The following is an 8,029-nucleotide window of genomic DNA, read 5'->3' on the forward strand; positions in this document are numbered from 1 at the left end:
TGGTCATCTTTCGATTTTGAGTTTAGATTTTGGACATTTTTAACAATTGATTTGATCTAGTTTAGTGGTTAAGTGTTCTGGTTATATATGTGAGGTTTTAGGTTCGAATCCTATCTCTTAGAACTTTTCTACCTTTTATTAAATCTCTATCTTTAGACATTTGGGTTATAAGTTAAATTCAACCAATTGATGACAAGAATGAGCTTGCTGGTTCAATGGTTAAGCTTCTGTATACTATTTGGTTTGATGTTTGAATCTCTGGGGAAATAATAGGGAATATTTTATTTTTCGAAATTCTTTATGTGGTAGTTAGTTTCAGGTGGTTAAATAAACTTCCCAAAAACCTCCTGAGTTGATGATATTGCTTTATTTTCATTTTACTTTCCATTTTTGTTTCTACCATTCCTCCGTTCTTTCTTTATTTTTCTTCATTTGATTCTTCTCTTCAAACTATATTTCTTTTTCTATGTTATGTCGAATTGATTCTGTACAGGGTCTGGCTTCTCTTTTTTAGTTCAATTCATTGATGGGTAAGCTAATTTATGTTTTGGAGTTGAAAGTTCTTCGACGTAACTTTGATTCTAGAATGTTAATTTTTAGCGATTTGACTGCAAAATTAATTGTTTGTTGGGCAATTGCTTGTCATTTAGGGACGAGAATTCATCCTTGTTGCTCCTGCATCGAATCCATATCAAATGGGTATCAGAAACCTTATTCTTCTTTGAATTTTAGTCTTCAGAAAACGAGACTGTCGACACCACACGACCGTGTGGTAGGCCGTGTGAGCCCGTGTAACTCATTGTTTACGAATTAGGACCATACGAGCAAGTGACACGAGCATGTGTCAGGCCATGTGGGACATATGGGCAAGCACACGAGCGTGTGCCATACCGTGTGGAATCACACGGGCTAGTTCTCCAGGCCGTGTGAAACCACACCGGTGTGTGAAGCAATATTTGGAACTTTTCCCTCAGGCCACAAACGTCATTCGAAATGAACACAGGCCTGTTATAGGGTCCATACGATCTGAATTAAGCTAAATAACTTGATATCTGACGATCTGATAATGAACAACTTGTGACTATACATATGTCTACTATGTTTGAACCTAAGTAAGTAAGTAGGATCTATCAGAATGTAATGTGCTATTGTCAAATGAAAGTGAATTATCAGGGTACGATCTATATTCTGTTAAGTTTGTTGGTACGCCTTTACTTGGCTCTGTTGCTTAAGAACATGTGATATCTGAATATGTTGAATTGATTGGCACTGATTCTAATTTATAACCATGCATCTGACTTCATGGAAAATCTGATATTATTTGTTAAGTTTAAATAAATCTACTTTATAACACATGGACTCCCATGCCTACTAACTCTATTACTATACGATAGCATGACTTACATGCTTATCACTTTACTTCTGTATGTGCATGCCATGGCACATTGCATGGGACTTGGGATGATGTGAAAGGAGGAAGTTTTTGGAAGTTTGATTATCTGCATTATCTGGTGGTCTATCCACGTTTCTGTTATGGCAGCTTGGCTGTAATTTAGTGGCTTGACCACATGTATCCGATCTGGTAGTTTTAACTGCAAAATTCTGGTAGCACTATCCATAGTTATTTGTTAGTGTGATTTGGCTGGACAAGTTCTGAGGGAACTCTATTTTGGTGTGTAGCGGAGTTGGGTAGGATGTTTTCTGATAAATTTGCATTCTGATTGGTTTTGAAAAATACCGCATCTGTATAAACATACATCCTTTGCATAGCTTTGTTCAGTTTTGCTCTGTGCTGTTCTGTTCTATTCTGTTCTGTTCTGTTCTGTTCTACTCTGTCCTGTTCTGGTTGGGTTGTGTTGCTTTGTTATATTACACTTGCTATTAAGTTCATGTTTACTCTGATTTATATATTGTGTTTTGTTAACTATAATTGATATTGGTTATACACTGGACTTTATAGCTCACCTTTTGGTTTTATCTTTGTGTTTTCAGGTAAGTCCCTAACTTAAGACCAAACGTCGTGTGGGAGCTCGAATTGTTTTACAATAATGTAGAAATGTTTGATCTTGTGGGTTGTAATTTGTTTCTAAGCTCGTTTTGGTATTTGCTAAATTAGTCAGTAGTTGATTATTTTTAATGTGAAACTACAAAATCACTAAAGTCGACAAAATGGATTTCGATTTTCAAAATAAGACTCTGAAAAGATTTTTCGCTAATAGTCGAGTAATCTTTGAACGTTTTTGGATAATTAATGAAATCAGTTTTTGTTGTGTTGATGTAACTCTTCTAGATTTGGTCTTAACTTTTAGGCTAGGTTTGGGGTGTTACACTCATAGAAGTTGGACACTACATCTCTATTAAGAAAACACGAAAGAACATTCATAGGTATCTCAAAATTATGAAAACAAACCCAAGATAAAGCCATCCTAGCCAATTTATGAGCTGTCTTATTATCTTCCCTTATCGCCCATTAAAAGACACGTCAGAGAAAAATGAACAAAGATGAACAAAGTCTTTAACGAGAGTATTGAATTCAGACACATCAATACTTGGATAATTCAAAGGATTGATCACACTTTAGCAATTAGATTCAATCACAATATTATCCAGCGTTTGAGAGCGAAGCCACGATAACATTTTGCAAATAGAAAAATATCAATAATACGAGGGTCCCAAAAAAATATTAGCATGACCAACCAACCCTTTCACAAAAGTACCATTATGGTTTGGAATGATCACTGCAAAACTTTAACACTACTCGTCACAAAATAAAGCACCATCCAATTTACATTTGAGAATGCCGATAGTTGGTCTTTTCCACCCTGGAGTTGTCTCTTCTAAATGATGAGTAACAGGTGTAGAGACAAAAATATATTGAGCCTCCATCCATTGCATAGTAAAGGTCAACAAAATTAACAACATGTTGCGAAGAGTGAGCTTCACCTTTCCAAACAGGAAAATTAAGATGGAACCAAATACTTCATAAAATGGTAAGAATCTAGCGAACTCTAATAATATCATCTGACTCAAGTAACAAAAGAATAAATTGACACAAGTCAAGTTGCATTAACTAAATCCCAACATGCCACTAGACTTCACAAGTAGAAGTACAAAAGATAAAAAATGGTCAAACATTTCCAAATCTCCACAATGAACATAAGATGTAAGCACATTTAAACCTTTATCTACTAGTCTTGCCCTAATAAGAATAAAATTATCAAGACACCTCCAAGTAAAATCTTTAAACTTCAGGGGAAATTGACCTTTCCAAACTTTCAACCAAGGTCCATTGACTCCCAACGAACCAGAATTGGAATACAACTAAGCAACTAACTTGTTTCCCGATTTTAATGTGTAGCAACCATTATTGGACCAATGCCAAATTAATTGATCAGGAAAATTTTTCAATCCTATTGGGATTCTATAAATTCGATTGACATTATAAGGTGTCAAAATGCCCACTGTAACACTCCTAACCCGTCTCCGTTGCCAAATTAGGTTTACAGAGTATTATAAGGTAAAAAAAGACATTTCACTTTATTTCTGAACAATTAAACAAATAAATTATAAACATATAAAAACATCAATTTATAGTAAAAATACACTTACGTGCCTTAAATCGAGCTTACGGGGCCCTAAAAATAGTTTGGGAACAATCTGTGACTAATTTGAATCAAAACAGAAAAATATGCAAAAATTTGAAAATTTTGGAAATAGAGGTCACACGGCCATGTGGAATAGCCTAGACCGTATGGCTTCACACATGCCCGTATAGCCAGACCGCGTAACTAATTGTGACCGTGTGAAAAATCCTGCACCTAAAATTAATAAGACACATGGTCGTGTGTGTCATACGGCTGTGTGGAATAGCCCAAGCCGTGTGTACCTTAAAAAGCTTCTAAAATAAGGCAAACTTTCATCCAACACTTAGGTTTCAATCCAAATCAAAACCAACCATTTCAATTCTTTAAAAACACATTTAAACAAACCTAAAGCATGCCAAAACAATCAACCTAAGTGTCTAACCAATGTGTCTGAATCATGCGATATAAACCTTATTTAAGTGTTTGAATCATGGTATGAACCTTATTTAAGTGTATACCAAGCTTAAAACATAAAATTTGTAATTAGTATCTAAACATATACAAAAACACCTATTACATGCTATATAATCCAAAATAAACATATCAAAATCTACCAAAATGTATCTGGATAGTGTGATCTTCAAGTTGATCCGATCGCCCAACTCCACAAAATGTTATCTACAAGGAATAGAAAAGAACATGAGTAAGTTTCACTAGAGTTTAGTAATTCAAAGGTTAAAACGATAAAGCTTACTGAATTAAATATAACAATTTTAATAACAAGATTAAAAGTCAGAGTCTCCTGGCAACCACAATCCACAACAGGTGAGTTTATACATAAACAAGTACGAGATCATTGACTATCAAGCTACAATGTTATCAGGAGATTCATGAATAATCTTTCAAAAATTCAATAACAAGACATTTAACACAAGAAACATTGCCCGATGAACGATATATGGATATGAGTACACAGTTATCCATTCGAAACATGCCAAATGCTTAAATGAGCCAATCCCACCTATAACACGCCTCGGTACCAAATGCCTAGCCCGTTAGCTAACATCCCTCCAAAAACACGTCTAGGCACTAAGTGCCAAGCCTGAAGGCTTTACATCCACCCCGGTAACATGCCAGAATTACTGTAATATATCGCGATAGTTCGCAACAAATGTTGGACTTCGATATATTATGTGTAAAATCACAGTTCAGGAATTATCGTCTCATCTCAAATCAATCCCATATCACACGCACTATAACCTATTGGCATGCCAATAGTACTTTATCCTATATTCATCGGCTTAGGAGATATTACCAGTAAACCAAGATCCAATAGTTTATTATTTCTATTCATACTAATTTAACATCAAAATTTTTAGTTTAACAATCAACAACTAAAATATCACTCAATTCATATTGTACAATATATCAAAATAAACTGAACGAACTTGCTAGGGCTAAACTGCAGCAACGATAAAGATTCAGGGACTATTCAGCTGCTTTCCCTTTTCCTCGTTTAACTACTTGTTCTTGATCTATGATATAATTTATTTAAATTATTAGCCTCAATTCCGTATACTATTCAATTTAATACATATAACTTCCTATTTACAATTTGCACATTAGACCCCAAACATTTACATTTTATTCAATTTGATCCTTAAAACCAAAACAAGCTTATTTCACATAATTAAACTTTAAACTCATTGAACCTAATTTTTAACCATTCTAAAACAACCCTATAATTCTGAATTTATCAAGAAAAACCATGTCTTTTAAAAAAAATATTTTTAATTTAATCTCTAATCATGAAAACTACTAAAAATCACTTTACAAATTAGATCAAAATTATCATCAAGCTTCATCGTCAAGAACAAACAATAAGAATACTTCAAGAACATCAATGATAATTTTTCTAAACTTTAACAACTTCATAAATTAGTCCCTAAACTAGTTAGATATCAATACAACGATCACAAAAACATAAAAATTACAAAAAAAAATGAGTAAGAATTGAGCTTACATGTATTCGAAAATAACAAAAACCAAGCTCCTAAGCCTCAGAGAAAATGGTGTTGCGGCCAAACCAAACAAAATAATAATAATAAAGAAGATGACAACCCCCCACTTTAATTTTTGCTTTTGTTTTATTATTATTATTTTAACCTTATTTTAATTAAAATTTCTTACCAAACTATCTAATGTCGTTCACTACCAATATTAATGGTATATTTTCCAGTATGCTTCCCCCACATTTAACTTTAACCCTTTTTAAATAATAACTAAATATTAATTGACTTTTATAGTATTTATAATTTAATATTTTTTCTTTAATTAAGTATCTAAACGTTAAAATTACTGGATCAAAATTTAATACGCCACTAATGACCTCATAAATATTAAATAATTAATATTTACAAACTGACACGTTGGAGTTGTGGTCCCAAAACTACTATTCCAACACCACTGAAAAACGAGTTGTTACACCCTCCACCAATACAATATCCCAACCATCTCCAACTTTAGTATTTAAATAACTAGTATCTACCGTATAATATTTGAGTTCACAGTGTAAACATTCTGTAACTTTGATTATACAAAATTTATATAAACAATTGAGACATCTTTTAAAAGATATAGTGATGTTTCCATGTGCCTCTAAAAACGTTAGAGGCATGAGAGAAGTTGCCACGAAGAACGCCTCTGAAATGATCATTGCAAAATTTTATGATGCTTTGACCAAAAAAATGTCGTTATCATAGGGCAGAAGTAACACTTTACATGGCATTTCGTATCGCCACAATATACGAAAAATAGTAGCTATCGGTGCTGGCAACACCGCTAAAACCAAAATATTATTTTAGTAACTTTTGTAGATTATAATGGCATTTTGTCCCCAACGCCGCCAAAAAATAATAAATAAATTAACATTGTAGTTGCTTGCAACCCCAAAATTGCCAGTTTTCTTCATCGAAAAAGCTAAGTAGAAAACATTAGAAAACTTTCAGAACATTTAGAAAACAAATTGAGTACTAATTGCAAGCTAATAATCATACATTGAAATCATCATCCCAAATTTTGCAACTCTTAGCCCCATTTTTCTTTCACTTCCGATCTATAACAAATTATTTATATTATGAAAATGAATAATTAAGTCAGAAATTTCAATCTTTTAATTGTTACATGAATATATATATGTGGAGTGTCTCGTATTTTTCAGTCAAACCAGAGTCAAAGCAGATGTGACGTTGCGATAAGGAATCACGCGATGTCGCAATTACGCAACAACGTTTGAAATAGAGGCAAAGCAGAGGCAACAACGTAACAAGGAGTCTGGGACGTCGTGATGATACGACAAATTCCAAACTTAAAGCAAATACGTGTTAGACTCTTAGCAGGGTTATTTTTCCCAATTAAACTCTGATTACACTAGAGATATTATAGTCATATTAAAACTCTAATCTTAGCATATTTAAAGGGCCTTAGTAACCCTAGAAAAAGATAGGACAATAACACAACATTAGAGAGAAAATCAAGAGAGAGCTTTAGAGAGCTTTAAGGGAATTTTGTATTTTAGCTAGAGAGAGCTTTGTATTTAGGGTTAAGGTTTGTTTTGAATTTCTCCATATTGTACTCTTCGCTTGTTTGCTTATTAGTGAAGCATTCTTTACCTGTGGTTTTTTATCCTCTTGATTTGAAGAGATTTTCTACGTAAATTTGTGTGCACAATTTTTCTCTATTCCTTTATTCTTGTTGTTTATACGGGTCAATCCCCGACAAATTGGTATCAAAGCTTGGTTAAGACTCCGCAATCAACTCGTTCAGAGATGACGAGAATAAGATTCGATATCGAGAAGTTCGATGGGATCACAATTTTCAATTTATGGCAAGTTTGGATGACTACAATATTGATTCAGAATGGCCTAAAGAAAGTTGTTACAGGGCAAAAGCCCACGATTTCAGATCAGTCGGAATGGGATGAGCTTGATGAGAAGGCTTTGTCTGTAATTCAGTTATGCCTTATGAACAATGTGTTGTAGGAGGTGCTTATGGAGAAAACGACATCTGTCTTATGGAGAAAGTTAGAATACCTTTACATGACCAAGTCTCTAGCCAATCGATTGGTGCTGAAACACGCTTGTACACGTTCCGTATGGTTGAAGGTGCGTCCATTAGGGCTCACATCAGTGAATTTGTTACTCTCTTGAATGAGATTAAGAATGTCAAGGCTAATATAGATAGAGAAGATCAAACTATGTTATTATTGTTCTATTTACCCCTTTTATGTAAGACTTTTAGAGAGACCCTGATTTATGGTAGAGATAAACTCTAGTTCGAGGACATGAAGGGAAACTTGTTAAGAAAAGACAAACTCGACAATGAATTAGGTTCAAATAGCAAGTTAGATGGGCAATCATCAGTTTTGGTTGCGAGAAATATGATTA

The sequence above is a fragment of the Gossypium hirsutum genome, chromosome D06 (genome assembly GCF_007990345.1).
Source record: "Gossypium hirsutum isolate 1008001.06 chromosome D06, Gossypium_hirsutum_v2.1, whole genome shotgun sequence".
Classification (NCBI taxonomy): domain Eukaryota; kingdom Viridiplantae; phylum Streptophyta; class Magnoliopsida; order Malvales; family Malvaceae; genus Gossypium; species Gossypium hirsutum.